The sequence below is a fragment of the Nicotiana tomentosiformis genome, chromosome 8 (genome assembly GCF_000390325.3).
Source record: "Nicotiana tomentosiformis chromosome 8, ASM39032v3, whole genome shotgun sequence".
Classification (NCBI taxonomy): Eukaryota; Viridiplantae; Streptophyta; class Magnoliopsida; order Solanales; family Solanaceae; genus Nicotiana; species Nicotiana tomentosiformis.
Genome location: NC_090819.1, coordinates 21,458,738 through 21,469,086, shown reverse-complemented (window position 1 = coordinate 21,469,086; position 10,349 = coordinate 21,458,738). Strand labels below are relative to the sequence as shown.

The following is a 10,349-nucleotide window of genomic DNA, read 5'->3' as shown; positions in this document are numbered from 1 at the left end:
TGAGTGACCATTCGAGGAAATATAAGTAAAGAATTGCTAAAGATAATTGATTTGTTGCGGAAAAATGACTTTATTACACAATTTTAATTAGTTCAGTTGACACAGCCCAACCATTCACATTGAGGATTGATTATCATAGCTCATCTAGTTCTATGCTAGTCTTCAACCTACCATAATCCTCCTCTATCAAAATTTGGTGACAGTTATATATTTTCCGAAATTCGCATAGGAGGAGCCATGAGTCTTCAATTAAACAGTGTTCGCCCAACAAATGCTATTAATCGGCTACTATAAAACAAAACTGAAATTAGCTACGAATTTTGTCGCTAATTTGTCTCCAAATTGTTCATAGCTAACAAAATTTTTTAATAATATGTCATTAAATAAAATTAGCAATAGATTTTTCTGTTTAGCCACAGAATTTGTCCGTAAAGAGAAATAATAATAGTATTAGATCATACTCCACCAACTCAAAAAACCTCCTATACGGAAAGTGAAAGATAAAAGAGTATCAGAAAACTCAAGGGGACGTAAGGCTGGTAAGTGCAACCAACTCTCAATAACACATGCAGTTTTGGCAGACAACTTCACTATAAATATTCCTGTACTATGGTGTAATACTTTCACATATATAGAGGGAGAATATTATCATATTGCAATATTATTCCCTTCCTTGTGAAGGCCTCTTGCTCAAATGAGTATTCCACAATATTGTCACTCTCCAAAAATGTTTTAAAGTCTCATTTCAGTCTCTAGTTAACATAGCTTGAGATACTAATTTGGGCATGAAGCTTTTGCTAGGAAGGTTGCCCTGCTTTTGTAAATGTCTAGCTTAGAATCAGTTTCATTGAATAAAAATTTCAATAGTATAGTCCACTGATTTTCGACCGGCAGACAGGTATGCAAATCTTCTACATTTGAATATTCTGATTTGGAACATCTATCTTGGCTGATAATGTATAACAACAATAAAATAGTTCTCTCTCTCTATCTCTATATACAAAACCAGGATTTGGACAAAGAAGGGCCAAAATATAAAGAAATAAACCCACAAAAAAATCGAGGGATGTCAATATATAGTATATATACGTATTAAAAATACATGAGGCTCTGCCAATGCCAGAGAAAGCTCAAACCAGAAGAGGGTCCAGAACTTGAAGGCATGAATGCATAAATTGTACCACCAAAAGATTCTAAACTGGCGTTTGTACATAGATTTTGGTAGAACTTGAAAAGAGAGTTTTAAAGTTGTGTTGAAAAATAATTTTTGGAAGTTGAAACACATGCATTTTACTTGAAAAAATGTTAAAGTTTTGTGAGTGGAAGAAACAATTTATCAAAAAACTGGCCCAAACCCGTTTTTGGAACTTGAAAATTTGTCTTCAATTTTTTTTTTAAAAGAAAACGGCTGATATTCCATGAACAAATAATGTTTTTAATTTTTTTTTTTAATCTAGCCAAAATCTATGTCCAAACGGGAGCTAAGAGTCGGGGACGCACTCAGAGACAAAATTCACTAGGTTCAACTATACTTGGCCCATTTTACCATAAATATTTTTTTTTACTTTTTTCGGAATTAGTGTTTGGCCATGAAAATTTCAATTTTCACTTGAAGTTGAATTTCTAAAATTTTGGAATTTGAAAAACTCCAAAAAGTTATTTTTTAAATTTTCACTTCAAATTACTTGTATTCATGTCTAAACACAACTTTTAATTTTCAAATATCATTTTCACTTGAAAATAAAATTCACTTTTTTCGGAATTTCACAATATTTAATGAGATGATTTATATAGTCGCACAAATATTTATGAATTATTATAGAGATCACAAATTTCAAAAAAATTATTTCTTTCGTAAACCTATGCCTAGTCAAAACGCATCAAATAGGAATATCAATGATCACTTCTGGATACATTGTCTCAGAGCGAAATCCCAATCTTTCAAGTGTCTTGCATTTAATGTAGTCACAGGACGATATTTTTATCCTATGGTTGATATGTAAAAAAGAAATGATAAATGAATAACTGAAAGACGAATTAGTCATAGGACTATTATAGCAGGAATGATCCGAAGCATTTACTGTTCCAAGATGCAGCATTTGCAGAAAATTAAGAGATAGGGCAAGTTGTTGAACGTATTGATTCCTTTTTCAGTAGGACAACAAATTAAAGACAAGAAGGAATTGATTTAAGGGAAGTAATGCAGAGATGCATATATACGAACTAAAATTACCTCATTTTCTGGAATTTCCTCAAGTCAGGGAGCGTCATGGTATTATCGGTAAAAAGATGGAGTAATAGTTTTATCTCAAATTTTATATAGAGCTTTAAATCATTAACGAGTTCACTTAAATTCATTTGAATATGACTTTTTTGCCACTATTCTATATAATCACACAACCATCACCACACCAACCACCTTCATCGCCAGTTTATACCACTACAAGTTCCACCGGGGGCGGATTTATATAATGAGTTCGGGGTGCGACGCCACCCGGATGTTCGGAGAAGATTTTAGGTATATATTGATATCTTACACAAGAAAATCTATATAACAAAAGAGTGGCACCCTAAATCACAAAGTGAGATGTCATGGTTAAATTGTCAATCTCCCCACGCAAGATACAAGATCGAGACTTTGCTCAATTTCCAAGTCAATTTACTTACCCTTGTTCCCTTTTCAATCTCTTCTTTTTTGTACCTTTTCTTAGATTCCTTTATTTTTTCCATCTTTGTATTTGTACAATCCCATTTATATTATTTAGATAAAATATATATTTGATTCCTTTTTTTTCTTTCTAGATTTTCAAATATTTATGATTTTAATCATTTCTCTCTTTTTATCCATCTAATATTATCTTTTCCTTGAATTTATGTTTTGTAGAATGATGGGTTGCTCTAGTGCTAAGCACCCTCCACTTCCAACCAAGAGGTTCGAGGGAGGAAGTCGAGGGTCTATCGGAAACAGCCTCTCTACCCCAGAGTAGGGATAAGGTCTACGTATACTACCCTCCACATACCCCACTAGTGAGATTATATTGGGTTATTGTTGTTGATGTTGTAGAATGATGGCATCACTAGACATAATATTAATCTAGTTATGATAGTAGATTAAAAGAATTTGTTTGTATTTATATTTTTAAGTCACATTAACAAATAGAATTTGAATTGAGAGGACTAGATCGAATTTAACAAAACTTATTCAGTTTGGTGATAATGTATTTATTCATGCATAAAAATCTTGTAAATCAAACTAACCAAACCGAACCAATTCGAATTAAGTCAAATGGATCGAAATGATTAAATGCACACTATAATTTAATCTCCTTCACTAATGGTAGGTTTAGATAGTGGCACTCGTAGTCATTAAATCTTGAATCCGCCTATGACTTCCACTACTGCCAATCACCTCCGCCACCAATCACTACTACCAACCACCTGCACGACCAATCTTCTTCGCGCAACCACTGCTATTGCCAGCCACTAGCTAGTCACTTGAACCACAACCATCACTACAGTCAACCACCACGATCAATAACTACCACCATGAATTAACCCCCAACCTTACCACCACTAATTACCTCTACAACCACCATCTACCTTTCATCATCGATCACCTATACCACCATCAGCTGCCAATGGCGACCACTGCCAAAAATCATCTCTAGTGCCAATCACCACCTCATAGTTATCATCTCTAGCAATTGACCTACCATGAAACCACCAGTCGTCTCTGCACAATCGCCACTGCCATCCATCTCCTTAACTGAAGGGAAATAACACCAGAAAATAACGATAATAATATTGCAATAATATTATTTGTAAGCAGATACACGAATTAGCTTGAGTCGTGCTGGGCACTGTCCTAAAAAACTATTTCAGCAATGTAAAATATTTTCACTGGATTAAACAAGCCCATCTCTATTTATTTAGAGGATAGAGGAATCAGTAAACTATTAATAATAAATCCATCTATTTAAAAAAAGGAGAACAAAAGAAGATAGACTACTAATTTTGATAAGGAAAGACAATAAGGAGAAGCTACTGCATAATGAAAAAGTAAGGAAAGTTGCTGATGATTTTTGTTGAATGCCTATTTATAGGCTTTAAGAGGGGTTTGAATTTTCCATGCAATTTTCACTTTTCATACTTCTTTTGCCACTTATCATAAGCTTCTAGAATGGCTAAGACATTTGTCATTTAGGCTTTGAAATAGATATGACATTTATAAAATAAAAGAACACTTGGCTATTTAATTTTTGAAAATACTGCCACAATCCGGAATGGAAAAATTAACAACTTGTTGGATTTGCATGGTCCAAATGTAATAGGTTTGGTGTCTTTTGGACTATGAACCAAACTTAGACCAATAAAATTTAACTCACAGAATTACTGGTGAAATGTAATATTTCTATGAACCAATAATTCTTATTGTAAGTCAGAGATTTTATCAATCACATTTTGACCCTCGATAATTTTGTTGTTCAACGCGATTTCGCGCCCAATAGGCCATGCACGTGCCTGGTTATTCATGAGAGCTCTAGAGACTAGGCCAAAATCTTATAGGAGCGGCCCACTCCACTCTCATATAGGTGAATTCATCAAGTGTATACTGCTTTTAAATAAAAAATCCATAAGGACTATGAATTTCATTATGAGTTATAACTCAGCCTCTAAATTAGTAGCAGTCAAGCACTCTCTTTTAGTGCTTCAGTGCCAATATCGACTTGTTATTACCCATATGAACCTACTTCATGGGATCTCCAATCACATAGGTTGGGTTACCATCTCTATTGACAACATATCGGCCTTAACCCCATCTCCTTTGAGGTTTGAAGAATTAATTTTCTTCCCATAGGTTTAGTTAGAGGATCGACCAAATTTATCTCTGACTTCACATAGTCAATGGAAATTATTCCATCTCTCAACAGTTATTTTATGACATCATGTCTCAATTTTATGTGTCTACTTTTACAATTATAAGATTTATTCTTTGCTATAGCTATTACCGCTTGGCAATCACAGTGTATAGACACAGGAGGCAATACGTCCTTTATTAAAGGGATATTAGCTATGATGTTTCTTAGCCACTCAGCCTCAGAACCAGCTAACTCCAGAGCTACAAACTCTGATTCCATAATCGATCTAGCAATGATCGTCTGTTTAGCTGATTTTCACGATATTGCACCACCACCAAGGGTGAATACATAACCACTAGTGGATTTTATTTCATCTGAATCAGAGATCCAGTTTGCATCACTGTATCCTTTTAACTAGAAGGAAATCCACTATATAGGATACCATAATTCATGGTTCCTCTCAAATATTTCATTAGTCTATCCAATGCAGACCAATGCTCTCTTTTGGGATTATGAGTATATTTACTCAGTATACACACAACATAGGCTATATCAGGCCTTGTAAAATTCCTTAAATGCATCAGACTCCCAATAATCTGCGCATATTTAGACTGAGCAATTGGGTCACCATTATTCTTTTTCAACTGAGAGTTAACATCAAAAGGAGTGCTCACAGATGTGACATTAAAATATTCAAACTTCTTAAGAAGTCTCTCGACATAATGTTCTTGTGACAACATTATTCCATCTTCACTCCTTATAACTTTAACTCCCAATATTGTATTTACTTCACCCAGATCTTTCATATCAAAATTAGCAGATAAAAATAATTTAGTACTTTGCACAATATTTAAACTTATACCAAATATAAGCATATCATCAATATGCAGACATATTATCACATAATCATTGTCTACCACTTTAGTATAAATACATTTATCCACCTCCACTGAAGAAAAACAGTCTCTCAGTAAGACTTGTTCAAATTTCTCATACCACTGCTTAGGAGCTTATTTAAGGCCATAAAGAGATTTAATTAATTTATAAACTTTATTTTATTGTCCAGGAATGACACAGCCTTTAGGTTGAACCATATAAATTTCTTTTTCTAAATCACCATTTAGAAAAGTAGTTTTGACATCCATTTGTTGGATAAAAAGTTTACGGATTGAAGTTAAGGCAATTAAAACTCGAATAGAAGAAATTTCAGTCACTGGTGCAAATGTATCAAAATAATCTATATTTTGGTTTTGAGAAAATTCTTTTGCTACTAACCGAGCTTTATATTTATCTAAAGATCCATCAGGATTAAATTTCTTTTTGAAAATACATTTACAACCAATAGCCTTTGCACCATGAGGTAAATCAGTTAAAATCCAAGTATTATTTTTCAAAATAAAATCGATTTCAACTTTTATTGCCCCTTTCCAATATTTAGTATCTGAAGAAGATATAGGTTCAAAATAATTTGATGGTTCATTATCGACAAGAAAAGTTGGAAAATCATTTCCATAAGAAAAATATTATTTCCTAGGCCTTTTGCTCATTCTCAGTTCCTCATTAGAAGTAATTTCACTATTTGTTTTAATAGGTGTATGTAAAATTTTATCAAACAATGGATAAATATATTCAAAGAACTCAACATTCTTTGTCTCAATTATAGTATTGCAATCAAGCACATCACTTTTTAAAACAAGAAATCTATATGCAGCACTATGTTCAGCATATCTAATAAGCATGCAATCAACAGTTTTAGTATCTATTTTTTTCTTTTTGGGTTCAGGCAACAGAACTTTAGCAAGGCACTCCCATACTTTAAAATATTTCAAGTTAGGTTTATAACCCCTCCACAATTTATACGGAGTTTTGTCAGTTCTTCTATATGGTATTCTATTTTATAAGTGACATGCAGATAAAATAGTTTCACCCCACAAATTATCAGGAGCATTAGAACTTACTAACATAGAGTTAATCATCTCTTTCAATATTCGATTTTTCCTTTCAGCTACTCCATTTGACTCGGGTGAATAAGGCGGAGTTACTTCATGAATTATTCCATTCTTTTCACAAAATTCATTCAAAAATAAATATTCTCCATCTCTATCATATCTAATTCTCTTAATTTTTCTACTAAGTTGATTTTTAACCTCAGTTTTATAAGAAATAAAAGTATTAAAAGTATCATCTTTATTTCTAAGCAAATACAACTTAGTATATCTAGAAAAATTATCAATAAAAGTCACATAATATCTTTTACCACCTCTAGTCATAGTCTGCTTCAAATCACCTAAATCAGTGTGAATTAAAGATAACAATTTAGTTTCTCTATTTACAGAAAATAAGTCTTTCTAGTACTTTTAGCTTCAGCACATGTTTCACACTTATTAATATTATTTGACTCTAAACTAGATATTGATCCTAGTCACTGCATTTTTTTTTTATATACGCGACATTAACATGTCCAAGTCTAGCATGCCACAAATAAATTGACGCAACCATATAAGCAGAAGAAGATGTATTTTTATATCTAGTATCAAAACTATTAAGCACAAACAAACCATGGTTACAATATCCATTGCCCACAAAAATATTATTTTTGATCAATACGACCTCATCATTCTCGAAAGAAACCTTCACTCCAACTTTTCCTAATAATCCCACAGAAACCAAATTAGTTTGTATATTAGGAACATGCAATACATCACTTAATGCTAGAGTTTTACCAGATGTGAGTTTGAGAAGAATTTTTCTTTTCCCAAGAACACGAATTGTTCTTGAGTCACCAAGATAAATAGTTTCTTCTCATTCCTCAACATGGGTGTAAGACAAAACCTAGTAGCACCTATCACGACCCAATTTCACCTATAAGTCGCGATGGCGCCCAACACTACAGCTAGGCAAGCCAACTAATAAGTCAATCGTACATTGGTTAAACTTTTATTCCAAGAAAATAATAAAATACCAACTTCTACCAATGTGTGTGCCAGGACCCGGTGTCACAAGTGCATGAGCATCTAGTAGATTATACAAAACTTCAAATACTGTCTGAAATGAAATAGACAGAATATAAATATAAGAAGAGACACTGGTAGCTGCAGAACGGCTCAGAAAAGCAGCTCACCACTATGCCTCGGGATGATATGGGTATGTGATGATAGGTCCTCCACTAGTTTCTGTCTCAGATCCTGCACAAAAAGTGCAGCAAGTGTAGTATGAGTACGTAAACAACGTGTACCGAGTAAGTATCAAGCCTTATCTCGAAGTGATAGAGACGAGATGGCCGACTTTGACACTCACTATGGGTCAATAATAATTGAAATAAAACTAGGATATTTAAATCAGCATGATTTACATAATTTACAATAATTTATTTAATCATCGAAAATAATCAAATTTCTTCAAATGTAACAATTCTCAATATATTAATTAAATTCCTTCAATCCAAATAATTTCCAATTTATCAATTAGATCTCTTTTACAGGAGTAATAATTAATTCCTTAACAAACAAGAATAATAATTCATTAAATTCCAAAGATTTTCTAATTTATTACTTAGCTTCAAAATCTGAAATAAATTATTAAAGTATCGTGTAATTATTATTATTAAGCACGATTTCTGCCGAGGACGTACGGCCCGATCCAGAGTGTCGTGTACGTTGCCGAGGGACGTGCAGCGCGATTCATAGATGCATCTATCCTGCCGAGGCGTTCGGCCCGCTCCACAAGAAAGGAGGACATTTTCTTATGTACCTCCGGAAGGAGAGTATATTTATTATAAGGTAAATTCGGGAGGAGAATAATTTCTTTTAACAATTAATTAATTTAAACAGAAAATCAAGCCTATGAGATTTTCATCCTTTAATATCTTTATCTAACAATTCACAATATATTCATATAGATATCAATTAATATAAATAAATCAAAGAATACAATTTACACAAGTAAGGCATGCTTTGAGTCCTAAACTACCTGGACTTTAGCATTAATAGTAGCTACGCACTGACTCTCGTCACCTCGTGCGTACGTAGCCCCCATAATTTAGCAATAATTATTTAATTTTAATCACCTATGAGGTAATTTTTCCCCTCACAAGATTAGACAAGAGACTTACCTCGTCTTGCTCCAATTTAATCCACAATTTTGCCTTTTCCACGATTATCCAACTCTGTCTGACTCGAATCTAGCCAAAATAATTCGATACAATCACTAAAAATTATAGGAACTAAATTCTATAAGGAAATACTATATTTTTAATAAAAATCCCGAAATTAATTAAAACTTCGCCTGCGGGGCCCACATCTCGGAATCCGGCGAAAGTTATGAAATCCGACAACCCATTCAATTACGAGTCCAACCATACCAGTTTCACTCAATTCCGACTCCGAATCGATACCGAAATCTCAAAATTTCATTTCTATGAGATTTCTAAACTTTTCCAAATCTCAAATCTCAAAACACTAATTAAATTGTGAAAAATAATGATACACTTGTATATGTAGACCAAATCCAAGTTAGAATCACTTACCCCAATGTTTTTTCCTTGAAAATCTGCTAAAAGTCGTCTCTGCTCAAGCTCAAGTTCGTCAAAAATGGCAAATGGGACGAATGCCCTCTTTTTATAAAACTGCCAAGCAGCCTTCGGAACTGGTCCTCGAACTGGGCCTTGATCGCGGCATCGAACATTTGCCTTCGATCAGGGCATCGAGGTTGTGCCTTCGATTAGGGCATTGAGCTTGGGTCTCGATCCTAGCCCTCGAGCCATACCTTCAATCATGCCCTCGAGCCTTGCCTTCGATCGCGGCTTCGATCACAGGCTCAAGCCTGGACCTCGGTCATGGCCTCGATCAGGGTATCGAGGTTGGGCCTTCGATCATAGCCTCAATCATGGCATCGAGCTTGAGCCTTCGATTGTGACCCTCGATCTGGGGTCTCGATCCTGGCCCTCGAACCTTGCCTTCTATCATGGCCCTCGAGCTGGACCTTTGATCATGGCCCTCGAGTTGGACCTTCGATCATGGCTTCAATACACTAGCTTGAGCCTGTACCTCATCAACCCTGGGCTGGATACCTGGGCTCGATATCTGGGCTCGATATCTGGCTCGATATCTGGGCTCTATAACAGCCCAGAATGTCCAACAGAAGAGGAAAAATTGCAGCAGCTTTTTAACTCAAATTGTTGATCCGTTAACCATCCGAAACTCACCCGAGGCCCTCGGGACCTCAACCATATATACCAACAAGTCCTAAAACATCATACGAACTTAGTCGAACCTCTAAATTACATCAAACAACGCTAAAACCATGAATCATACCCCAATTCAAGCTTAATGAAACTAAGAGTTTTTAACTTTTACATTCAATATCGGAACCTATCAAATCAACTTCGATTGACCTCAAATTTTACACACAAGTTATAAATTACATAATGGAGCTATGAAAATTTTCGGAATTGGATTCTGACTCCGATATCAAAAAGTCAACTCATCGGTC

General features: G+C 34.4%; 1 long non-coding RNA gene across 1 annotated transcript; it reads left to right on the top strand.

Moving 5' to 3' along the window:
* The first annotated feature begins 663 nt into the window (after positions 1–663).
* LOC117280374 (uncharacterized) lies at positions 664–3,177 on the top strand. The gene is made up of 2 exons (XR_004510910.2): positions 664–898; positions 2,885–3,177. It is a non-coding gene; the product is annotated as an uncharacterized lncRNA (long non-coding RNA).
* The last annotated feature ends 7,172 nt before the right edge of the window (positions 3,178–10,349 follow it).